Consider the following 27,150-nt stretch of genomic DNA (forward strand, 5'->3'; position numbering starts at 1 on the left):
CAACCTGTTTCCATCTGGATATTAAATAAGTTGTCATGTAGCCAATGCATTGAAATATTTTTTTCTTCTGCACTTCATTTTGTCTTGATTGGACTCTCGTAATGACTGTTTGGCACCCAAGGCAGCATATTTAATTAAAGTTCCAGTTGTTGTAGTTTTGAGCATAGCCCCACCCCTTTCTAGTTGGCCACACCCCTTACCTTTGGCCCCACCCATTCATCTGTCTCCTGCAGCCATCCTTTAATTTGAAGTCACCAGCCGCCACTGTCACCTACTAACAGAAGCCATGCATCACAGCCATGTATAATGTTGGTGACGGGGATTGACTGCAGTTGCACTTCATGCTGTTGAGCGCCACATGTCCTGCATGCTATTGTGTGTGTTATGGGGGTGCAGGAGCTGTCTGTAGGTGCTGTCTGCTGGAGTGTATGGGTTGCCAGGTATGTTGACTACATGTGTGTATGCCTGTGTGTGTGGCCATGTTTGGACACACGTGTGTGTGTGTGTGTGTGTGTGTGTGTTTGTGTGTGTGTGTGTGTGTGTGTGTGTGTGTGTGTGTGTGCACGTGTGTGAGTGTATGTACTGTTTAGCAGTGATGTACAGGTCTTACAGTCTGCTCCCTGTTTTCCCCTCACAGGTTGCGAGGTGGGGCTGGGTCCCCCCCGCAGGGAATCTGATGTCACTGATACAGACAGTGACTATGATGATAGGTGTGTTGAGGCACAGGAAGGGTCTTCAAGGGCTGCAGCTGGGCTACCAATTGATAACCCACACGTATCCACCCCATCCATGCACACAGTCACACTGCCTCTACATACCTCATCATCGTTGGCCTTAGCTGAGGGACAGCCTACGGTTGGCATTGGGCAGGACAGTGTGGTATCTATAGCACGTATGTCAGGACACAGCAGCCATAGCCAGATATCTGGCGGGGTATCACATAGGCAGACGTTCAGAGGTGCTCATCAGAGCACTGCTGGTCATCATGCCCTGGCAGACGTGTCACATCTATTTCAACAAGATGCATGTTCCATACTGTCATGGAGGCACAGACAAGAATGGAACGGAACACCAGGCAGGTTCTAAGGGTGCAGAGGGCTCATCACACCTCTGTAACTGACAGCATCAGTGACCTAGCAGGTGCCATCTGTAATTACACTGAGGTCATGGATAGATGGTGGGGTGAGACATTGGATCTCATCCAGAATGTCATGTCCATGCATCAGGACAGGGTGAGACAGTTGTGATGGCCATGTGGATGTATGCCAGCAATGCCAGCAGCTGTAGGTGACAGTGGATGTCCCACCAGTCACAGCTGCTCCCGTAGTGGCAGTACCAGCCCCAGCACTGTGGGGGTGCTGTCTACAGACCGTCATAGCAGACCATGTGCACGTGGCCCTGGCCAGTCCCAGGAGGGACCTGGATCCAGTGGACATCTGTCAAACTTGAGGGACAGTACTCAATCTGTCTTTGTACCTGATACTGCCTGTAGCACCCCTGCCAGGCACAGTTCCCATGTCTATGGCCGGAGATGGTGAACTGCAAACCCTGCCAGGCACAGTCTGCAGCTGTCTCACATTTCCCTGTATAGGGCAGCCACATTGGGGAGCTGTGTGCATGCAGACACACACACATAAACAACAAACCTAGGGCAACCACATACCTGCACACACATCACCAGTGGCCCATAACAGTACTCAGCCCCCTTACACACAAACAAGTTGTCAGTTGTATGGCTCAGCCTAGGCCTCTGGCAAACCAACAACATACCCTGTGCATATGATGATACATGTGCCACTCCCTGACATCCATAACATCGATACAGGGTCAGGCTAACATGGTGCTGATGCACAGGGTGACTGTACAATAGTGTAGCAGTGGAATGATGTATAGCATTTTGTCAGCAGTAAAGTGAAATGTTAATATCTTGGAAGGTGCAGCTGTGCAGCCATGATGCATCATAGCTGTAATTAGCAATTTTGCATTGTTGTCACCAGTATCTCATCTGATTGTGTTGTGTTTGTCCATATGCCACATGGCTGATGGGTGTAGTGGTGTCAGCAGGCCTTCTAAAGTGGTCACCAGTAAGTGTAGTGGGTGGTACCCATGCCATGGCTGGATACAGCACACAGAGCCTTTGGTTTGGATGCAGTACAGGTACAAGACTGTACACATGGAGGAATGTCCCCATGCAGGTAACACATCTGTTGCACATGTAATCCCACCAAGACAGGATAGGCAGAACCACACAGTGCTATATATGCAGTCTGCAATGTGGATGACATTGAACATGCTAACAGCAGGATGTATGTCCTTCTCCCCACTCTACTGCGATTCTCACCTAAGTAATATGTGTGTGCCAATGCCGGTGGCATAGCCCTACCCTTTGGAGGGTGTGAGGCACTCAACTACTGTGAATGGTGTAGACAAAAACTAACAACCTGATTACATACACTGTACAGTATTACAGACAGCTATTGGGGGAATAGACACAACAGTAACTGCAATAATGGTGGTTTTGTCCAAAACAGCCTCACCTAGTGAGTTATAGCAACCCCAGTAGTGCTGTACACCTCTACAGTGTGGAGTAGCGCATTAACACATCTATGACCTGTAAAGGACTGTATGTCCATGGGATGCCACCTGTGGAATGTTGGCATTTGCCAAGCAGTCCTGGTGGAAACATATTCTTGAACGGAGGTAGATCCCTTAACAACTACACACATTCCTACATGTGGGATGGTGTACAAAATCCTGCTATGATCTACCTTGCCATTCTGCACCTCCTAACCCTCATCTACACCTGTCATGATTGGGTAAAGGAGGCATACCAGGTTCAGGTTGTATTCTCTGTCTTTGACACATCCAGCATTGGCGGGGTTCCATGTGTTAAGATTACCAGTGACATTGGCCATGGGTTCATTGTTGATATGTTCCATGTCCCTGCAGACTGGGGTCATCAGGCTACTGGGTGGTAGTTCCCAGCTGACATGATGGATTTTTGGTCGTCCTTGCCAATATTGGTGAATCCATTGTCAGGTGTAGGCCTATTGGAACGTATGAGGGATCCCAGCCACTTACTGCACCTGCCCAGGGGTTTCCCCCAAGCATGACACATCACTTGATTGTACTGCATGATATGTTAGTAATGCCAGCCTGACATTCTACAGGTGGGATGAAGTGCTGTTAACATGTACTGCCCTTGTCATGTAGGGTCCTGCTTATGGGATCTGCTAAGGTTGGTATTGTATTGCAGGCCAGACGTGTTTGGCTGGGGGGGAATACCTATCCATGCCACATGTATGTTTGGGTCTCTCAAACCCATCAATGGTGCATGTGGACATATATGTTGTGGTAATTTTCCCAGTTCCATCTACAAATGTATGTCCATATATACCTATATTGATATATATGTGTTCACCTTTGACAGGGAGACAATAATTTCTTTGTACAGCCCTTTATGCAAACCGAATGGACAAACCCATCATTTCTTAATGCACCACAGTTCAAAACACAGCAGGTCTAAAGGCAGCTTCGCTGACTCTCGAACTGCAAGTTGGAATACATATCGTAATGCAGGGGGTCATGCCGCCCTGCAGGGCTGGGCCCCCCACAACCCCCCTACTGTGATATACTAACTCCTAGTTTGCACTACAGTGGGGATAGGCAAATATTCCCCATCCCCACTTTAGTGCCATCAGCAACCAAATTGCCTAATCTGCAATGAGAGAATGCATAGTGACATTCGCTCATTGCACATTCGATGCATGTATTGCAAGACTGTGCGATATTGAGAACATACATTTGGCCTTCCAGCTTTTGGACTCATGGATTTCTCCCTTTGAAAGGTGAGCCATATATATGCTGACGTATATGCATTCCTAGTGCTGTATATATATATATATATGGACATGTGGATGTATACATATATATCTATGGATGTATGCGTATCTATGTATATATGTATGTATTGGCTTGTGTATATATAAATATATATATATATATATATATATATATATATATATATATTTATTTATTTATATTTATATACCTATATCTACATATATAGATACGTTATATCAATTTAAAGATGAATATATATACACACACAAATACATCTACATGGCAGAATACATTCCCTGTAGTGTTGTATACCTGGGCTGGATGATATGTATATGAAAACATCATGATTATGCATATCTGCCATGGCTTAGTGGTAAATCGCTTTGTGTATGGTGTGCAGGGTCCTTTTTTTCAGTCTTGCAGGAGCTGTTTATTTTTTTGCTGGGCAGAACACAGCCCGTTGGATAGAGAGTGAGTAAGGCACTGTAAAGCAGTTGTAAGTGGGTTTGCACGGGTTTGCATGATAGTAAGCACTGCTAACCTCCAGCTGTGTTTTCATACACTCAGTTAGTTTCTAAATTGCTTAACCTGTGTAGACAGTGCTTATCTCCATGCAAACCCACGCAAACCTGCTTACAACTGCTTTAAGGTGCCTTATTCACTCTGTATCCAATGGGCCGTGTTCTGCCCAGCAACAAAATAAACAGCTCTTGCAAGGTTCAACCCAAGGACCCTGCACACCCTAGACAGAGTGATGTACAACTAAGCCATGACAGATACACATATATTTAATGTTTCAGAAACATATCAGCCAGTCCTGTCATGCAACAGTACAGAGAATAAACAGCAACGAAACTGAGAACAGTCCACAAAGTATAAAATAAAATGAGCACGGTCTCCTGTCTCAAAGCACAAGGCACCAGCACGACACCAGCAGTACTCAAAACAATAACTTTTAATTCAATTAAAATCACAAACGGTTAAGCGCTTTCATCCACCATGGACTTCTTCAGAACAAACATTTAAAAAAACTAATCCATTAAATACATTTAAAAATGCATCACATGTCCTACTTAATTAAAACCTTAAAGTGCTAGTGTCTGCAGAACCTCTTACGAGCTTCCATCAATACAATAACAATATGAAGTGGACCCTGTTTCCACAACTATTAATTCATTTGCAATTGTCCAAAACAGGTTTAATAGATATATGTTCGTTTAACCCAGGGTAGGTGGAGGCGTTTAATCTCACCTGCCACCTCACTTCTTTTTCACTCACTACCTTTTTAACATCCCCACCCCTTGCATTATTTCTAACTACCTCCAAAATGCCAAATTTAAAGTTAGAACACTCCTTACTAACATTTAAATGCTTCCACAAAGCATTCTTTTCATCCTGTTTCTTTATACTGTATTGATGATCATATATTCTATTACGGAGACAGCGGGTGGTTTTTCCTACATAAAAACATTGGCAGTGGGTGCACAAAGCTAAATAAACTAAGTTGGTAGATCTACAATTCCCTTTTTGGAAATAGATCTTCGTGTTGTTAAAATTCTCCAAGGTGACTACCTGCTCTGCCGTAATATATTGGCATTGAGAACACGTGCCACACTTTGTAGTTCCCCTCATATTGTCAGTCTTGGTCAGTTTGTTCTCTAACAAAAACTTCAAATTCAGGCCATTCCTGTGTACAAACCGAGGTTCACTCCCCACAATTTCCCAAACCTTTTTGTCGGTCTGAAATAACTTCCAGTTATGCTGGATAATGTTTTTAATATATTTACTGTGGTGCCCATATTGTAGTATACAAGCTTTTCCAAAGTTGTTAGCAATTTCTGTGTTACTCTTAGGTGTAGGTTTGTTGGTCACTGCCCCCCTACCCAACAATGGGGTATATCTATAACCCCACTGTTGTCGGACATATGTCCTGAGATCGTTGATCATACTCACAGGATAACCCCTTTCCAGAAAATATTGGTATATCAACGATTTGAGACAGGAGACCGTGCTCATTTTATTTTATACTTTGTGGACTGTTCTCAGTTTCGTTGCTGTTTACTTGGTTGGATTCGAGCATGGATTCCCTAGACGAACTTCCATCTATTTTTTCCCCTAGGCGAGATGAAATCAGGGGATTTCAATCCGAGATGGCCATTATGAGGGGTGAACTAACCCGTTTAATTGATCTCATGACTCAACCTAACTCTCTGTCAGCCCCTGTTAATGGTACGGGCTTGGCGTGTAATGGAAAACGTAAGGGCGTTCAAGATGGCGCTTTGGAATCTGATCCGGATGTTCGGTTAAACGGAGAAGTGAACGAGAGATCTACCTCCTATGGATCCCGGTTGTTGGGCGCTGCACCGAACAGGACAGTTATTGCCAGTAGCAAGTGTGGATCGGAGGGTGACTTCAATTTTTCCGGGGCTAGACCTAAGCGGACTGTACCGAAGAAAACATACGCATTCACTACCAGTGAACGACCTGGAGGTAATTTCAAGCAGCCTGTCCCGTCTAGGGATGTTATGAACAAAAGGGGTACTAACTTTAATAAATTTCTGGAGGGGCAATTTGATTTTAACTCCGACTGTACCGAACGTACTGGTCGACATACCGGCTTGTTTGACTGTAGTGCACCTAATCTTAAAAACACTATTGTATTGTTTGGAAACAAACTTAAATCTTTAAAAAGTATCCAACTTGACAACAATTATTTAAAACATTGTCTGGATAAGGGTATTGTACCCATGGGCTTAAGATTTTTTAAAGTGCCCATGGGAATTACTATGGACGACAATCACATTAATGAATGCAACAAACTTTTTGATGGGTTTGGGTTTTCGTTTATGCGATTTATTATTGAATCTAATGATAGTCGAATTTGTAATTTGCTTAATGAGTTAGAGGAACTGAACAATAGTATTACGACTGATTTATTGTTTAGTGAATATGAAATGCTTTTTGATTCACAATTCAGTTGGGTGTCTGGATTGGTAGTGAAGCAGTTTGAACGAAAATGTATTAAACTAAAAAGGGATTTGGAGCAATATAAGAGAGGAGATGCTTACAGGTGGGATAAAGTTAATTTTAATTCCAACAAAAGCAACAACCATAATCCCAAAAATAGTAAATTTACTACCAAGAAAGCACAGGGTATGGATGCGTACAGACAGGTATATAGAGGAGAGGGCGACAATAGAGTTGAGCACTCACACAATTTACACAACCCTTACAGGAACAAACGCTCTGGTCAAGATTTTTTATGGAGGGATCAGGATTGGGACGAAACTGTGAGGAACCATTACGGTGCAAGGGGGGACCTGATGGATGGGAGAGCGACGAGGTAGACCCCTACCATGATGTTGGTTGTAAGAGTGCCAAGGACACAGGTAAAAGAATAGTAAAGGTAAATGAAGTTGTCAGCTCCTACGACAATTTTAACATCTACAACTACACTGATGAAGAAATAACTAAAGAACACTTTATGTTGTTATCTAAAGGGATGAAATTCATCCCACATAGTAGGATGAATGTAGTTGAGAATATCTTAGATGTTAAGAAATTCATTAGAAAACTCAATTTGAGTGTCAAGTTTGGAGGGTCCAAGGTCCCTAATGATAAGGAATTTAGGGTTAGGAGTTCATACACCCCACCTTTAAACCCCACACTAGACACTTTTGAGAAATTGGTGGTGGGTGATATATACAGGCTTTCCAAACGTAGTGACCTGTGCAATTCCAGTTGGGAACACAATCTTTCTAAAAAAGAGCAGTTAGTGTTAAGAAGGTTACAAGAAAATTCTAAACTCCGGGTTATGAAACCGGATAAAGGTGGCGGGGTAGTGGTTTACCCTTCGACCTTATATACCATCAAAATGAATAGTATTTTAATGACATCGGGGAAATACGAGGTATCTTCTCTTAACGAAGTGAACCGAGGGTACAGGAAAGTAGACTCCTTGGTGGACGACCTTATACTAGAGGGGAGTATTGACATAGATTTGGGCAAATTTCTTAAGGTGGAACACCCTATTGTTGGCACTATTGTTGGTATTCCGAAGGTCCACAAGGATTTGTTGGACCCACCATTTAGACCAATAATCTCTGGGAGCTATTCGAAAACGTTCCAATTTGGGAAGGTGGTTGACCAATGGCTAAAATCGAGCCTGGGAAGCATCACTCATTTGGTCTCTGACTCCTGGGATTTTTTGGGGAGGTTGACACCACATATTGCTCAAGGAGCTAAATGGTTGGTTACTATAGATGTGGTGGACCTCTTCTCTAGTATACCTCATGAAGAGGGGTTGAGAAGATTCCAGGATAGTATACAGGAAATAGGTCAGGTCACTTGGGACAGAACCTTATTGATCCTGGATTTTATGGAAATTGTGTTAACTCACAATTATGTTTATTATGAGGGAAGGTATTTTAGACAATCAAAAGGGGTCGCAATGGGAGCTGCCTGCGCCCCTATATATGCAAATCTTGTACTTTACAATTGGGAGAAAGAATTCATTTTTGGTTCCAAATGGATGGACTACATAGGGTGTTACTATAGGTTCTTAGATGACCTTTTTCTTGTGTGGAAAGGAGGTAGGAGTGAGTTAGATGAATTTTTCGGGTACATCAACTCATGTAGTGAGTACCTGAAATTTACTATTAATGTGGACAACTTAAGCATTCCCTATCTTGATGTGTTGGTCACCCTGGAAGGTGGAAAATTCAAGTCCAATATTCACAGGAAACCCACTTTCAGTAATTCTTATCTTCATTTCAGTAGTACTCATCCATGGGCTCAAAAGAGGAGTATAGTAAAAGGGCAGTTCATTCGAGCTGCGAGGATGACGTCTGAAATGGGAGATTTAGATATTGAATTGGAGAAAATTGGTATATATTTTCTGGAAAGGGGTTATCCTGTGAGTATGATCAACGATCTCAGGACATATGTCCAACAACAGTGGGGTTATAGGTATACCCCATTGTTGGGTAGGGGGGCAGTGATCAACAAACCTACACCTAAGAGTAACACAGAAATTGCTAACAACTTTGGAAAAGCTTGTATACTACAATATGGGCACCACAGTAAATATATTAAAAACATTATCCAGCATAACTGGAAGTTATTTCAGACCGACAAAAAGGTTTGGGAAATTGTGGGGAGTGAACCTCGGTTTGTACACAGGAATGGCCTGAATTTGAAGTTTTTGTTAGAGAACAAACTGACCAAGACTGACAATATGAGGGGAACTACAAAGTGTGGCACGTGTTCTCAATGCCAACACATTACGGCAGAGCAGGTAGTCACCTTGGAGAATTTTAACAACACGAAGATCTATTTCCAAAAAGGGAATTGTAGATCTACCAACTTAGTTTATTTAGCTTTGTGCACCCACTGCCAATGTTTTTATGTAGGAAAAACCACCCGCTGTCTCCGTAATAGAATATATGATCATCAATACAGTATAAAGAAACAGGATGAAAAGAATGCTTTGTGGAAGCATTTAAATGTTAGTAAGGAGTGTTCTAACTTTAAATTTGGCATTTTGGAGGTAGTTAGAAATAATGCAAGGGGTGGGGATGTTAAAAAGGTAGTGAGTGAAAAAGAAGTGAGGTGGCAGGTGAGATTAAACGCCTCCACCTACCCTGGGTTAAACAAACATATATCTATTAAACCTGTTTTGGACAATTGCAAATGAATTAATAGTTGTGGAAACAGGGTCCACTTCATATTGTTATTGTATTGATGGAAGCTCGTAAGAGGTTCTGCAGACACTAGCACTTTAAGGTTTTAATTAAGTAGGACATGTGATGCATTTTTAAATGTATTTAATGGATTAGTTTTTTTAATTGTTTGTTCTGAAGAAGTCCATGGTGGATGAAAGCGCTTAACCGTTTGTGATTTTAATTGAATTAAAAGTCATTGTTTTGAGTACTGCTGGTGTCGTGCTGGTGCCTTGTGCTTTGAGACAGGAGACCGTGCTCATTTTATTTTATAACAGTACAGAGAATGTATACCAACATCTAGATGTCTGCATGTAAGTATATTGCAACCTTAACATACACAACATATCCATATATGTATAGATATACATATATATAAATATATATGTTGTTTTACTAACTCTGTATACATATATATCACTATCTATGCACATATAGTTATATATCTGTTAGCAGATAGCTATGTCAATATAGGTATATATGGCCATACATCTGTAGAAAGCAATTGCAGATTAAGAAATACACCTATGTCCACATGCATCTTTAATGGGGGTTGAGAGGCCCCAAACACTATATGCCTTGTACGAATAGGCATCCCACCACAACCAAACACATGCACCCTGTAATAGACAACCAAGTACAGTCTGCCTCCCATAGGACATGTAATATGTAGAAGCCATCAACATCCCCAGGATACAGATACACAGACATATATGCAGATACAGATACACACATATATACATATATATATATATATATATATATATATATATATATATATATACATGTGACTAAACATACACATGCAGCACGCAGATATATGTACACTAAGATGCATGTGTAGGAGGTGCACACAATATGAACAGCCACTATGCCTACAGTGAACACCTGGACACTGTATGGGCGACACATACTAATGTCAATCATTGCCTGCAACATATACCCCTAGAAAGGTCATAGGAAAGACCCCACACACAGGTTTGCAGAAATGGGAATCCTTTAATTGTGTACTATAGCAATTCTATATGCTGTATCATATAGCTGTTCAAATACTGACAACCATATAGACTGAGTACTGCAACTGTGAAACAGTTACACTAATACTGTAGTCTGGAAAGGTTCACAACTGTTGCTGTCCAGGCCAAGCCCTTCAGAATGTACAATAGTGCAGACAGTCTAGGTCACAGGGTACCACACAATCAACAGTATGTGCTGCAGGTGTGTAGTTCAGCAGCCTCTATCTACACTCAGTATAACCTCTATAGGAGGTAAAAACATTTTGTGATCAAATGGGTTGTACCCCGTACATAACAAGGTATAACCCACAGAACAGTCTGTATGGCAGGAGGCAGTAGGCTTGCAGTACCTCAAGTAATCTAAGTAATGTCAATATAGGTGGAGTATACAGTACTGTACATCCACATACCTAGTGGCAGCTCACCCCTGATACCCCCACATTTTGTAAAAGCCTAGGACATTTATGGTGCTACCCACCTAAACTCAATAATACAGGCCCATATGCCACTGTTACATGCACTAGCCTCTGCAGTGCATAAGGGCGCACATGTGTTGTGTAGGTGATGCCCACACATATATGGCCCCAGCCCCACTGTATGTGTGGGGGATACAACAGCAGTGGACTAATGGCAGCAATAGCAGTGTGATATACAGCCCACTACAGAACAACCCTCAACATCATGACATATGTGCAAAGCTTGGTATGTAGATGTGGGTCAGAGGCTGGAACACAGGCACATATATGATATGTGTAACATGTTACCATACACTAAGCAAGGTGCTGGTGTTACAGGATAGTCTGCAACATACGCTTAGTCACGGAATTGAGGTTAGAAATAGACGTGGATGTAGCCATATACCGATAGCATGCAACACACACACACTGCCAGTGTAATATCTGACACAGGACCTGTGTGGTGGATGGACAACACATGATAGGCATACATCTGTCCAGCGAGAGGTTAGGCCCACAGTAGTGAGCTATGCAGACAGACTGTATTCTAACGTACACTAGATGTACACACACACACACACCCTGTAACACTAGTACTATGCAAAGAATTACACACTACCCACAATCTGTCTGTAGTTCCTGATACTCCTACAAATATGTGTCTGCTCTGAGTGTGCAGGTTCTCCTGTAAGAGCTATTGCTACCTGCTGTCTGTATCACTGATGCCCACACACAGGAATGATGTCCATCACACAGGAAATGTAAAGGGACCACACCCACATGCTATAGGGATTTATAGTAGGTGGTTGCTATGACAGTGGTAATTCAATGTAGTACACGTGTAATTTTATATATATATATATATATATATATATATATATATATATATATATATATATATATATATGGCTATCTGGATAAGTATATGTACATATATTTCCACCATATGTCCTGGACATGGAGTGTAGCCATATACCAGCCCCTACAGTCCCAAAGATGTAGTGCAAGGGGATGACAGGTATGTATAGCAAGTATATTACTAGACTTTTGCTACTGTCATTAGGATTGTCTTCACAGACATGGTGTGTGTGGATGCTGACATCTGCTTATAACATGTGTGCCATTGGCTACTGACAAACTTCCTAAGGAAATCATTGTAAGGTACCACTGCTAGCATGTAATGCCCCTGTGGACTGCAGCAGAGTTTTGACCACTATATGTGGAACTTTGGACACACCCTGTAGAGTACAGAGGTATACACATAATCCCTTAGTGCACCACATGTGTACCAGGCCTGACAATATGGATGTAGACAGCCATGTAGAAGGGTATAACACATAACAACTGGCATACTTCTGGCACCATCAGAGTTGGATTCACACACGCCTGTCTGGCCTGACACATAATGACTGCTGGTACAGGGGTGCCATGGACACATACCACCCACTAGATATTGACATACATCTGTACAGCATCCCACTGCTCTGTCTGACATACATGATGTTTAAGGGAGGCCCAGCAGCAGTACATCTGGCAAGTATCTGCACATAACATCCCACTGCTTAAGTACACTAAGCTGCTAGTCATGTAACAATGCACTGTGCAGGCTTCAGGCAGACTGGCTCAATGCTGGCCTACATCTCGTATGGGGGAATTCACATGTACCTGCATATGTAGCAGACTCGACAGTCATGTCACAGCACAGGGCAAGATACACCTGTGTGACAGTGCATAACCATAACCAATGTGAACACAGCCACAGCCACATCTGGTAAGCTAGTATAATATTACAGTATATGGACTGTCTGTTCTACACCATCCTCATATGTGCTACTCACAGAATGACCCTACATATACTGGGCTGCTACACAGTTTGGTATGATGGTTGTCTGTGGTATGGGACATGTGTGTGTATGGCCCTACAAGCATGTATGGCAAAACGGTACCATACAGTGGGGCAGCATGTAGCATCTGATAGAAGGGGGGCTAGAACAATGACATCTACCACAGTCTGTACACAGGCTGAAGTACATATTAACAATACACACACTGCCGACATTCACCATCACTACACAGACCTCAGTATTGTACAAAAATGCACAGAAAGTCCAGCCTATTTCATAAAATATAACCACTATTGTACATGACATGTGGAGCAATCTGATATATCACTGGGACTTCTTCCCCAAAGTTGTATTTCACAGTGAATGACATCAGTAGGATTACCAAAGTAGGGAATTTCACCTGTACTGCGAGTGACTAGCCTAAAATGCAAAGCTCCCTACACAGACAGTGAGACACACACAAAACATCCACAACTGTCATGTGTGGGTATAAAAGCCCTGACCGAGGCCTATATCACACTACAGCATGGAGCTGTTATAGGACACACCACAGGGATTCATAGGTTCATAGGTTCATAGGTAGATAGGTTCATAGGTAGATATAGGCTATCTGCCCTAGGGCATTTATAAGCCTAGCCAGAGTGTATTTGGCTTCCGCCTCCCTATTAGATTAGCCTAATGTGCCTCTGTAAAGTAGGGTCACAGAAGGTACCCTTTTAAGATTAGTTTACTGTGCCTCTGTCTAGCAGGGACACAGAAGAGATCCCAGGGTTGAATTTGGGATTTCCCATCCACGCGTCCAGATTTCACTTGAAGAGGGTCAGCGAGGTCTATGTCTAACATGGATTGGGATTCTATTCCAGAGTTAGGGGAGCCTCTGAGAAATTAATCTGTCCCCCCAGCATGTCCTATTTATTTTTGTGCTGAGGTTTAGGTCCCTGGTGCATGTAGCTCTAAGGGACTTGGATTTTTTGAGGTGTAGCATGTCCATTAATTCTGGATTTGACATGGCTTTGTACATCAGGCATAGATCACCTCTGAGTAGGCAGTAAGCAACTGAGTAGAGCTGGAGTTTCTTTAGTCGAGCTACATAGGACATCTGTTGTAGCCCATGATCCTCTTGGTGAGGTACTTTTGGGGTCTCTCCAGTTGCTGCCGGAGTTGGGTAAGGTACATCCCAAAAGGGGCATTGTATTCAATTATGGGCCTGATGAGTGACGATTTAGATGCAAACCCTTTCGTGATAAGGTGGGCTATATAGAAGGTCTTTCTAACCACTTTGGCAACATGATTATCAAAGGAGAGATTACTATCTACGTTGGTCCCCAAATCTCTAATTACTTCTTCCATACTTAATGGATTACCACCTATATGGTAAATTGTGGGCACCTTGTTTTTCCCAAAGGGGATGACTATGCACTTTTTAGCATTTAGCTTGAGGCCGTGGTTCTGGCACCAAGCATCCGTCTCTGTGAGACCCTTTTGGAGGATGCTTGTTTCAGCTGGAGATTCGATTATGGCCCCCAGTTTGCAGTCATCTGGGAACTTTGTCAGCCATAATCCCCCCGTGTTAGCCTGAACCTCAGAGAAGTATATACCGAACAAGAGAGGTCCCAGAACTGAGCCCTGTGGGATGCCACTTGTAACTGGTTTGGATTCGGACATGGCACCTGCAATTCTGACCATGTGGGTTCTATCTCTGAGCCAGTTTGCAACCCATCTTGTGATATAGGGGTTGATATTTAAGCTGGCAAGCTTATTTATGATGCCCGAGTGGGGTATTGTGTCAAAGGCTTTTGCGAGGTCCGGGTAGGCTGTGTGGACTACCTTGCCCTCATCTATGGCTTTGGTAACTGTTTCAAAGAAATCAACTAGGTTTAAGAGGCAAGATCTGCCCTTAACAAAGCCGAATTGGGTAGGATCCAGTGTCTGGAGGCTCCCAATGTCTTTGTTTATGAGTTTCATGATAATACGCTCCATAGCTTTACAGACCAGACTAGTCAGGCTTATTGGGAGATAGTTTCCGGGGTCCGTTGTGGCACCACCTTTGTGGAGTGGGACCACTATAGCTGTACGCCATTCTTTGGGTACATATCCTGTAGTAAGGCTAAGTTTGAACACTGACTTAATGTGAGGGTTCAGTTCTTCTTGGAGCTCATGTAAGACACAGCCTGGGACACCGTCCAGTCCCATAGATGCTGTGTTTTTTGCTTTGGAGAGGGCAGCTTTCACCTGTGCATTTGTGATGTCAGGGAGGTTACATTCAGTTGGGATAGGCATTTGCTCCTTTGGAGGGGAAGGGGGGGGGGAGTTTGTGCTGAATCTGTCTGCCAGGATGTTGGCTATGTCTGTAGGTTCAGTATATTTTGTAAAGTTATGCAACAATTCAGAGCATATCTGGGAGTTTCCGTCCATGTTCCTGACATAACTAAAGAAGGCCTTGTGATTATCTTTAGTGTCTACGGCAATTTTTCTTTCGAAGCTGGCTTTTGATGATTTTATGAGGGATCAAAGTTTCTTGCTAATACTGATCAGAGATGCCTTCCCTTTTTGGGATTTTGCTCTGTCATGTAGTAGCTTCCTCCTTCTGTTGTATAGCTTATTTATGGCCGTGGTCCACCAGACCGGTCTCCTTTTGTTGGAGGAATGAGTCTTGGTTTTATTTGGGATAGCACGATCCATGCATTCCTGCAGGTGCTCATAGAATGCATTTGTAAAGGATTCTGCGGATTGGGTTGTATTATCCTCTGGCCCAGGGGCTTTGAAGGATTCCACCTCAGTCTTGAGAAGTGCAAAGTTGGCTTTTGAGAAATTCTTTACAGTTATTTCCTTGGCTGGGGGTGGGGGCGGGATATGGATGTCCAGGGACATTTGCTTATGGTCTGATCTTACCAATGAGTGGTTTACCTCTGGTGTGGAACATAGATTCCACATGTTGGTGATGACCAGGTCCAATATGTTGTTCCCTCTTGTGGGAGTGGTGACCAGTTGCTCCACTGCGTTAGAGTTTATAAATTCAAGGAATCATTGGGTGAGGGTGCTTGGGCTTGAGTAGTTTTCCCAGTCAATGCTTGGGTAGTTGAAGTCATCCAATAACATAGTGTTTGGAGAGACCTTCATATTCTCCAGTGTTCTCAGGAATGCCAAGTGGGGTTCCTGTAATAGGGAGGGTGTTCTGTAGCAGGCTACAAACTGAAAGTCAGTTTTGCCCACTGTTAGTTGCACATGGATGGTTTCCGATGCTTTGTTCAGTGCCACTAACCTGGAGGTGTAGGTATCTTTGATGAATATAGATACTCCCCCTCCTTTTGTGCTTCAGTCCGAGTTTTAGGGCCGAAACGCATGGTATGAGTTATAACCTGGTAGTGCTGGGGTGCTCTCAGGAGCCTTGAACCAGGTTTCTGTTACTGCACAGACATCAATTTTCTCCATACTGAGGAGAGCCTTGAGTGCGTGCATCTTGAGGTTTAGACTTCTGGCACTGAGTAGCATTACCTTTAGTTTTTTTATCCTTGGGTTGTCTATGGAGGTGGGTTTGTCCTTTGAGCCTTGCCTAAAAAAGGTACTATGGGGGTAGCAAGAGCCTTGGCCAGTATACAAAAGCCTAAAGGTGACAGGTGCAAGCCGTCCCTAGTGAAGCAACGTGGCTTGTCGAGCATGTCATCCCAGGCTGACAGACACTGGATCCCCTTTGAATGACACCAATACTTTAGCCAATTGTTGAAACTGATCATTTTGTCTTTATACTGTGGCATCATTCTTGGTGAGGGCAAGATGTTACTCAAGGTCAGGGTCATACCAGCCTGGGCTGCATGGTCAGAGAGCTCCTCTATGTCTCTTTTCATGTAGTCCAGGGAGGTATGTCTCAGGTCATTCACACCATCATGGACAATGATGGCGTCATACTTGTACTTGCTTTGGAGTGACCTGAGTGCTTGCATTATGTGGCGGATCCTGGCACCCAGCAGGCAGCTTACAGTGACCTTCTCCTTGTTCAGTCTGGTGAGCGGGACGTCAGTGTGCCGGACAATAGAGTCCCCTGTAACAAGTGTATTTGGTGTGTTGTTTGGCCTTAAGGGCTGTGACTGTGAGGCACACTGATTTTGTGAGATATGTGATTCGTGGGTATTGTTGAGGGGTGGCTGTTTCTTGGATATCTGCTTAGGAGGTTTTTGCTGTTTAGGCAGATTTTTATTTAGAGCTTTCGCGTATGTTTTTGCGTGTTTATGTGTTGGGTATGCAGATGCAATAGGTCTGTGTGAGACTGGATTTGTGGTGTGGGTGGTTACCTTTTCCTCCTGACTGACTGTGCCAGTCTTGGGTTGAGAGAGCTCTGCCTCCAGTTTGGCTGTGTAACTGCATCTCTCATATGTATTAGAGTTTGTTGGAAGGAGGAGAGGGTTGTCTATGTACATAAGGCAATTGTAACATTGCCTCAAAATTCCCAGATTCACCAGCTGGACTGGAGAGTAACCTTGAAACTGACCCTTGGACATACCAGATTAGTATATGGAACTGTTTTTTTAGTGATCAGATTAGGGAAGGGAACTGATTTTTCACTTGATCAGGAAGGACCAATCGGGAGCCTAATACTTATGGGAAGTCAAGGAGGGTGTAGTGCTTTAGTTAGTTAGTGTTTCCTTATAAGAGCTGAGCAAGTGCAGGGCTTTAGAAAGAGAATAGAGTGATTACTTTGAGAGTTTGAACAGTTCTAAGGGAAAAAGTAAAGAGCAGACTTTGTGGAGCCTGGAATAGTTTAAACCTGTTTAGGCGGCCCTGCCCGACGCTGCTCAGTGCACAAAACTGCGCAAAAAGAGAGTTGTAGGGTTTTAAAAGAGAGAGATCAAGGAGTTTAGAACTGACCCAAAATGGCCAATAAAACTACAGCTTCTAGGTAGTAACCACTCCTCCAGGGACAGCCAGGCTGTTCAGTGTTAACCACTCCCACTGGTGAACACAGAGACTTCCCTTTAGCCCAAGCAAGCACTGGCCTTCTAGAAACTTCCAAACAGTTCAGAACAGCAAATCTGTAACTGAACTTTCTTAACTTTCAGAAAGTGGGAAAAAAGCAAGATTTTTGTTTTTCTAGTTTAAAGGTAGCAGAGATACACAAGCAGCAAAATAATGACAACAGTGCAATAAATGACCCCACACCTGAGTGCTAGGCCAAAATCAGGTAAAATGCAGTTTTTAGAGAAAAAAAATGATTTTAAATTAAGTGCAACACAGGAAATGCAGTAAACAGGCTCTAGATGTCTTCCAAGTACTGTTACTGTTACAGATATAAACTTTAGCAAGCCAGAAAATGCCAAAAAATAGGCGGCAAAGCAGTAAAACTTAACAAAACATCAGAAGAAAATACTTAAAATCACAAAAGTGGCTCCTTTTCTTTTCTCAGCGTTTTCTTCCCTTGGTAGGTGCTTCAGCAACAACTAGCAAGCCTGAAAAGATGTCAAATCCACAAGGCAGCTGGGTTTTAAGAGAGACAGATCAAGGAGTTTAGAATTGACCCAAAATGGCCAATAAAACTACAGCTTCTAGGTAGTAACCACTCCTCCAGGGACAGGCAGTCTGTTCAGTGTTAACCACTCCCACTGGTGAACACAGAGACTTCCCTTTAGCCCAAGCAAGCACTGGCCTTCTAGCAATTTCCAAACAGTTCAGAACAGCAAATCTGTAACTGAACTTTCTTAACTTTCAGACAGCCTTCTCAAAAGGTGTATTTCACATTCAATGACATCAGCAGGTTTACCAAAGTAGGACATTTCACCTGTACTGTTAGTGACTAGCCTAAAATGCATTACTCCCTACACAGACAGTGAGACACACAGAAAACATCCACAACTGAAAACTTACCAGCTTAAATGTAAACCCATATGTCACAAGATGGGTTGCAAACTGGCTTAAGGACAGAACCCACAGGGTTAGAGTTGCTGGCGCTGTGTCAGACTCCAAGCCGGTCACAAGTGGTGTCCCACAGGGCTCGGTCCTTGGCCCCCTATTGTTCGGCATCTACTTCTCAGAAGTACAGGCCAACATGGGAGGACTTTGGCTGACAAAGTTTGCAGACGACTGCAAACTGGGCGCCATAGTGGAAAGTGCATCGGACACGGATATCCTTCAGAAGGGACTCACGGAAACAGATAGCTGGTGCCAGAGCCATGGCCTGAAGTTAAATGCCAAAAAATGTATAGTCATACCCTTGGAAAACATGGTAACCCCAAGCTACCATATAGGTGGCAATCCACTAAGCACAGAAGAGGTTATCAGGGACCTGGGGACCCAGGTTAACAGTGGTCTTTCTTTGACACTCACGTTGCTAAAGTGGTTAGAAAGACCTTCTACATTGCCCACCTGATCATGAAGGGATTCACATCCAGATCTAGTGAGGTCATTGTTCCCCTGTACTCTTCACTTATCAGACCAATGATCGAGTACAATGCCCCATTCGGGATGTATCTCACCGAACATCTGCAGCAATTGGAGAGACCCCAAAAGTTCCTCTACCAAAAGGATAAAGGGACTCCAAAATCTGTCATATGCTGCCAGATTGAAGAAACTCCAGCTCTATTCAGTCGCATACCGACTGCTCAGCGGTGACATGTGCCTGCCGTACAAGTTCATGTCCAACCCGAATTAATGGACATGCTCCACCTCAAAAAATCCAAATCCACCAAAACCACAAGAGCAAGCGACTTAAACCTTAGCACGGATATAAATAGGACGTGCTGGAGGGATAGATTTATCACTCAGAGACTCCCTATGCTGTGGAATAAAATCCCAGTCCATGTGAGGCAGAGCACCTCGCTGGCTCTGTTCAAGAGAAATCTTGACCTGTGGATGGGAGATCGTAGGTTTACCCCGGGAATCATCTCTGTGTCACTGCTGGACAGAGGCACAACAAACTAATGGGCACAGTATTTTTTCATATAAGGGGTGGCGTAAGCCACAAAAATTTGGGCTAGGCTTATAAATGCCTTAGGGCAGATAGCCTAGTATAAACCTATGAATCTATGAACTGTCATGTTTGGGTATAGAACCCCAGATCAAGGTCTATATCACACTACGGCATGAAGCAGTTATCAGTCACACCACAGGGATTGCAGGGAAGGCTCTCCCTAAAGTTGTATTTCACAATGAATGACATCAGCAGGATTGGCAAAGTAGAGCATTTGAAATGTACTGTGAGTGAGTAGCCTATGATGCATTGCTCCATACACATACATTGAAACACAGGCAAAACATCCAGAACTGCCATGGGTGGTGATGGAACCCTACCACAGTTATAAATCACACTACAGCAGTACACAGTTACAGGACATGCTGCAGACATTACTGGGCTATGACTTTCCAAGAGGTGTATTTCTAGGTGAGTGACATCAGTAGCCTTGCCAACGTTGGGCATATGAATACTAGGGAGTGTGTGTGATCTAAAAAGCATTGTTTGTGATTCAGTTAGAGACACAAAGTTTTGCACACACACAGTTGTCAAGTCTCGGGTTAGAACACCTACCTAATTACTTTGTCACACTACTGCGGTACACAGTTACAGGACACGCTACGATGATTTCTGGGCTATTGTTTCCCAAGAGGTGTATTTCTAGGTGAGTGACATCAGCAGCCTTGCAAAAGTTGAGTACCTGTATTGTACGGGTTGTGAGTGGCCTAAAAAGCATTGCTCTCTACTCAGTCAGACACACACACAGATTCACATGTCTGAGGTAAGAACACCTACCAAATTACTTTATCACATTACAGCAGTATGCAGTTGCAGGACACACTACAGAGATTACTGGGCTATGATTTCCCCAGAGGTGTATTTCTAGGTGAGTGACATCAGCAGCCTTGCCAAAGTTTAGTATCTGCATTGTACGGGGTGTAAGTGGCCTAAAAAGCATTGCTCTCTATTCAGTCAGACACACACACACACACACATTCACACAGTTGCCAGGTCTGGGATTAAAACACCTATCTAACTACTTTATCACACTACAGAAGTACGCAGTTACAGGTTGTGCTACAGAAATTACTGGGCTGTGTTTCCCCAGAGGTGTATTTCTAGGTGAGTAACATCAACAGCCTTGCAAAAGTTGTGTATATGAACTGTACGGACTGTGAGTAGCCTAAAAAGCATTTCTCTCTACACAGACAGAGACAGAGAGACTTGCACATAAACACACACTCACACAGTTGCCAAGTATGGGGTTAGGACTACTACCTAACTAGTTTATCACTAAAGCAGTATGCAGTTATGGGATGCACCATGGGGATTACTAAGCTACAGCTCTCACAAAGGTGTAGTTCACATTGGATGACTTCAGCAAGCTTGTCATGATACTGCTATGGGGAGGGTGGTGTGTGCATAGGCCGTAACCCATTCATGTAGGGGTTGACATGCCGCATGCAGGCAGACACGGGGACATATGCCACAGGTACGTGTATACAGCTACTAGGTGACTACTTTCTTGTACAGTCATGTTGCACAGCTGGCATGTGCAACACACCATCATGCTGACAGGTACTGGTGGCTTGTATTTGCAGTGAGTGACACCTGCACCTCATGTGTTTGGGGCCCTTTGGCTGTGTGCTGGGTGGGACAGGCCCTGATGGCTCCTTGTCACAGTCACCCTCTTCAACACATCTATGTCCGTCTACCTTTGGCTTATTATAGTGTGTTGTCCTTACATATATGTCTGCATTCCTATCCACTGTGTGCACAAGGCAGGAGTGATGCATACTGATATGTGTCTGCACTAAGAACTGCAACTGCCAGATATGTCTGGTCCACTGGTGTTTGCTGACATGGCCTTCATATGTTTAAGTATGTGAGCATGCCCAGTATGACCTTTCAGTATGTTGTTGACTGACATTGCCTTCATTCCTCTAAGTGTGTGAGCATGCCCAGTATGGCCATCTATATTGCATGTGTGGATCAAGTCCGGGTAGTTTGTACTGCGGTGCTAACCTTGGTGTTGTACACTGACAGGTAGCATGCTGTGTCTGCAGGGTATACATTGGTCATTTTGCATTGACTATTGCTACATTTCTGCATAGTGGGGGTGGGGGACACCTGACTGTTTCTACATTTCTATACAGGGGTGGGGGGTACACCTGACTGTTACTATAAGTGTTCGTAGGATGGTGAGGCACACCTTACAATTTTACACATTTGCTAGGACTGTACTGGTATGTCTGATACACCATTTCAGTCTGTAGTCTTACCTATCGTGCTGGCTAGAGGCATATCAGTGCACAAGCTTTAACTACCTGCATACTAGTTTCTGACTTCCTGGCCTTCACAGCTTACATCCAACTGGCTGGCCTGCTGTAGTCTGTGTAGGACTGGGATAGGGGTTACCCATAGGGCTCATTCAGAGCCCACAGTACAGCATTTGTTTGTGTTTGTCTACACCTATCCTGCTGGCTGTGATTGTTGTTGGGTATGTGCCCCCCAACTGGCATGTGTGAGTCACTTACCTTGTGGATGTCCCAGTATTGAGGGTGGTGCTGCAGGGCTACCTATGTTGGATGCACATAGTACACTCCCTATACATGGCTGAACACAAGTAGTGTCATGCTTGGCATCCCTTTTACTGTATGTGCGAGTTTGAGAGAGGTGTCATTCCCTGGGTCCCTACTGTGTCAGAGCATGTGCTATGTGTTGTCTCTTTGCCAAGGCCAGGGCATACTGGGCACACCTCCTTCTGCCTACTGGGGCAGGCTCAGGTTGTTCCTTCTCTGAGTCACTCTGCACCTGTGCAGGCCTTGGCACTGGTGGGGGGTTGTGTGGCCCTGCCCCATGCTGTTCCTGCTGCAGCTATTTCCACAGGATCATATTGTGAAGCATGGCACATACAAGGACAATTTGGGTACATGTAGTTGGTGAATACTGCAAGGCTCCACTGGATGTGTCCAGGCACCAGAACTGTGACTTGAGCAACCCAAACACATGCTCTATTTTGATTCGTGTCTGTGTGTGTGCTTCATTATGGAGTTCTTGTTCGGGTGTGCGCGTGCATTTCTGATGGGTGTCATCAGCCATGGCTCCAGTGCATGTACAGCATCCCCCACTAGGTGACCTTGTGGGATTTCCCCATTGGCAAATGTCTGATACAGCTGCGTCAGATGCCAGATGTGGGAATTGTGGTAGCTTTCAGGGCAGCCAGCACACACATTTATTATTATGCCCTGGACATAGCACACGATCTGGCAGTTGATGGAGGGGAAGCACTTGCGGTTGATGTAGACCCTACCCCGCTCACCTGGTGGTGCTCTAATGCATATGTGCATGCAGTCTATTGCACCCACTACCTCAGGGTATTCTGCTATTTGGTGGAAGAGATGCATATTGTTGGCCAATGCCTCATGGGTGATGGAGAAATATACATGCTCACCGACATGTGCTGACATGGCATCCAGGAACTGATGGAGTACCCTGGATGCCGATGCCTGTGAAATCCCCAACATATCCCCAGTTGGCCTTTGGGAGGTACCTGTAGCTAGTATTCTTAGGCCTACACATACCTTGGTATCCACTGGGATGGGTTTTCCTCTGTTAGTTCTGTATGTCAGGCATGGCTGGCACAGCTCAACAATTTGTTGTAGGAGCTCCCTGTCCACCCTGTAGCATTCCACTATCTCCAGCTCATGTAGCCCTTGGTAGGTTACCCTAGGTCTGTACACTCTTCTCCGTCTCCTCACTGTGGGTTGCTCAGCAGCATTCACATCCTCACCACCCTCAGCCTCTTGCACATGCTGGTTTATGATAAAAAGCAGCCCCTAACATTTTTTCTCTTGCTTCCGTTTTATAAAATTTCCCTGTCTGTATACACCGGTGGTGCAGAATTTTTGGGAAAAACAAGGGGGAAGGGTGTTTGCATAGTTTATAGTAGTGTGCTGGGCTGGGCTGGTCTGCTGCCTGTGTAATTGGCTGATTCTGATACATTTCACCTGCCAGCTAAGCTAGTTCTCCTTGATTACCTTTCTACTGCTGTTTTCCCTTCCCATTGCCTCCCTGTTTAAGCCCGTGGGTGCACCACACAAATGGAGTGCTCAAATGTGCACAGAGCTGCTATTTCCTGGTTTAACTTCCTTTTTATTCTTGCAAAACCTAGTGCTTGGCACTCACACCCGCTTACACTTTGTAAACAGTGCTAGGCAGGTTTAGACAAACCTCTAACTTAGCTGTGATAAGCTAGGAACAATCCTGAGCCACAGATCTCCAATCCACTTACAGTATGCCTGACACCCCCCCCATGATGTCACCTATATCCTAGTCTTGCACCCAGCTATTTATACTCTTACACTCTTGGGACATGCCTCACACCCTGGAGAAATCTGGGATTCACTAACCTTTCCCTCATTTGCATAGGATTGCCTGCTAATGCATAGTTGCATGTCCCACTCTGAGCCTCCCACTTTGACAACCATTACTCACTGGCCAGGTTGACTTCTGCCTGCCATTGACTTGCATGGCTGAATACTGATTTTAGTTAGAATGCTTATTTTAGGTTTATCTTCTTATTTTCCCCCAGATCCCGTTTGCGCTCTGCTACCCTATGCTTAAACAGGCAAGATCAGCGAAAAAAAATTAAAGTTGTTTTTATTTTTTTAAACAGTCTGTAATGCCAATGGCCTTCTACTTGGCCATTGGCATTCTTCCTCAATTATATGCAGCCTTTATTTGTAGCTGTCATAGCTTTGTTTTGTAGATTGTAGAATGTACTCGGTTACTAACCGAGTATATTCTGCACACTGCACTCGTCCTGCACGGACAGCTGCCAGCTTCCTGGATCACATATTACCCTCATTTGCATGGTTTTCACCTGCAAATGAGGGTAATTTGTATACAGGAGCTCAGTCCGTATAGGATTAGTCTAAGAGCTCACATGCACGTCCCGGGATCTCGTTCCAGGATCGCACATCGGCCATATTGCCAAAAATAGCTCTTAGACTAATCCTGCACATTCTACAGGGCTTTGTAAATCCCAGGGAGTAAATATAACAACTGTAAATTTGCACTGTGCAAAAATGTGCAAAAAAAAAGAGAGAGAAAGAGAGAGAAAGAAATGAAAACCAGTAATATATATGAAATTATTAAATGCAGCATGTCAGATCTTTGACAGGATCCCTTGTACATTTTTTCTCTATTTAAATGTATTTGGAAATTTGGCCAAATTTCGAACAAGGGGAAGCAATTACTGCCATGCCTCTCAACTGTATATATTTTCATAGAATGTCCAGATTTGTGCTTCATACTTTTGGTCTATTTCTCATAAAATGTGTGTGTTTCTGACAAAGCACTGGGGATTGCATTCAGAAAATAATGACAGGCATTTAAAATTTAGATTTCATACCCTTTGGACCATTCATGCTACTGCAACACCTGTTATTCTATCAATATTTTAAGTTTATGTGAGCAGTATCTAAAAATGGATCTATATCAGGACATCGAAGTCTTGAAACTTCGAATGTTCTAATATCGATCCCTATTCAGCAAATGCTGAAAATAGCGAAGCTGCAAAACACTGAATTTTTTCCTAGGGAAAGAATTTGGTTGGCCGTTTCTGTGGCTTTGCTATTTTCAGCACCGTGGTGGAAAGTTATGGGTCGGGTTCAGGTAAGTGTGCGATTGTGTGGACATGAGGGTTAGGGCGGGGTAGGTGAGTTAGGGTTAGGGCGTGAGTGAGGGGAGTGTGTGATAGTAAAGGACCTTAGGGTTAGGGTTGGGTTAAGGTAAGTGGATAGATAGTAGTGTAGGGTTAGATGTAAGATTTTAAGTGTATGTGTGTGGATTGCTGATTTTTGGTGTGCTTGTCTTTTGTGTATGTGTTTCGGAACAGCAAATTTTTTTCTCTGGGAAAAAATTTGCTGTTCTGCATGTTCGATATTTTAAGCATTCGCTGAATAGGGGTCAGTATTAGAACATTTGAAGTTTTAAAACTTCTGTGTTCTAATATAGACCCTTTAAAATTCCCCCTATTTGTGGGCCTTTGTCCTCCCATTATTTATAGTTTTGCTCAGATTTTTTGTTGTATGAGGCTGCGAGGTCTGATTGCCATGCTACAGGCAGCAATCTTACATGGAAATGCTATCCCCATTACCAAAGAGGTTTTGAGGCCATAAAAATACTGCTGCAAAGACTTTTCTAAGTGCACTGCACTTCATTAATGTGCATTGCACAGCACCACCACAGGCACAACTTTGTATACATGGAAACACCCCATGTAGGCTCTACACAAACCCCACATGGAGTTTCTTGAATCCTACAGAGTGTTTTTGCATGAAGGCAAGTTCCCCCTGCTTTTCCCATACCCCCTGCTAATTACAGATACTAACTACAGGATCATACAATTTCTGGGGAAGGTGAATATTCTACTTCCTGAGGAATTATCATTTATTGCTCACCTGTCAACCCTTTGCATTGCCAACCACTGTGGGTTAACAAAACAGAAGTCGATCCTACAATCATCCATCCTCACTGAACCAATATCTATGCATATATATATATATATATATATATATATATATATATATATATATAAAGAGAGAGAGAGAGAGAGAGAGAGAGAGATAAATGTGTATGTGTGTGTGTGTGTGTGTGTGTGTGTGTGTGTGTATATATATATATATATATATATATATATTATATATATATATATATATACACATATATTATATATATATATATATATATATATATATATATATTTATGATAAATATATATATATATAAATATATATATGTAGATAGATAGATAGATAGAGTTATACATTAATCTGAAATAAAAATGAGGAGAAATTAAGAATCACATAATCAAAAATCAATAAAGGAAATAGTTTTATAACTTATAAATGATAAGATAAAACTTTAAACGATTCTATCTATGTGAGCAGGAAACTAGTCCATGAGATTTACATTGTGTACATTGGAGTAGTGAGAAGAAAGTAGAACAGCAACTCAAGCAATTATACAACTTGGGAATTTAAATGGTATTTGGGAATGTGGGGAACTTCTGAATTCTTGTCATGATTGTTGGCATCTGATTCAAAGTTTGGGTTGTTTTACGAAGTGCAATATCTGAAAGCTGCTACTCTGGATCTAATACATTTACACCACTGATGTCCAGTGCTCCTGTATGAGAAATGAATATAGCTGCAGCTTTATTTTTATAACACTTTCATATCATTGCTCAGTTAAACAGTACTGCTGCACCCTGGTACATTATCAAACTTGAAGGGAGCATATTTATATTTCTAAAGTACCTTTCAG

Source organism: Protopterus annectens, chromosome 2.part0 (assembly GCF_019279795.1).
Source record: "Protopterus annectens isolate FY-2018-M chromosome 2.part0, PAN1.0, whole genome shotgun sequence".
Taxonomy (NCBI): domain Eukaryota; kingdom Metazoa; phylum Chordata; order Ceratodontiformes; family Protopteridae; genus Protopterus; species Protopterus annectens.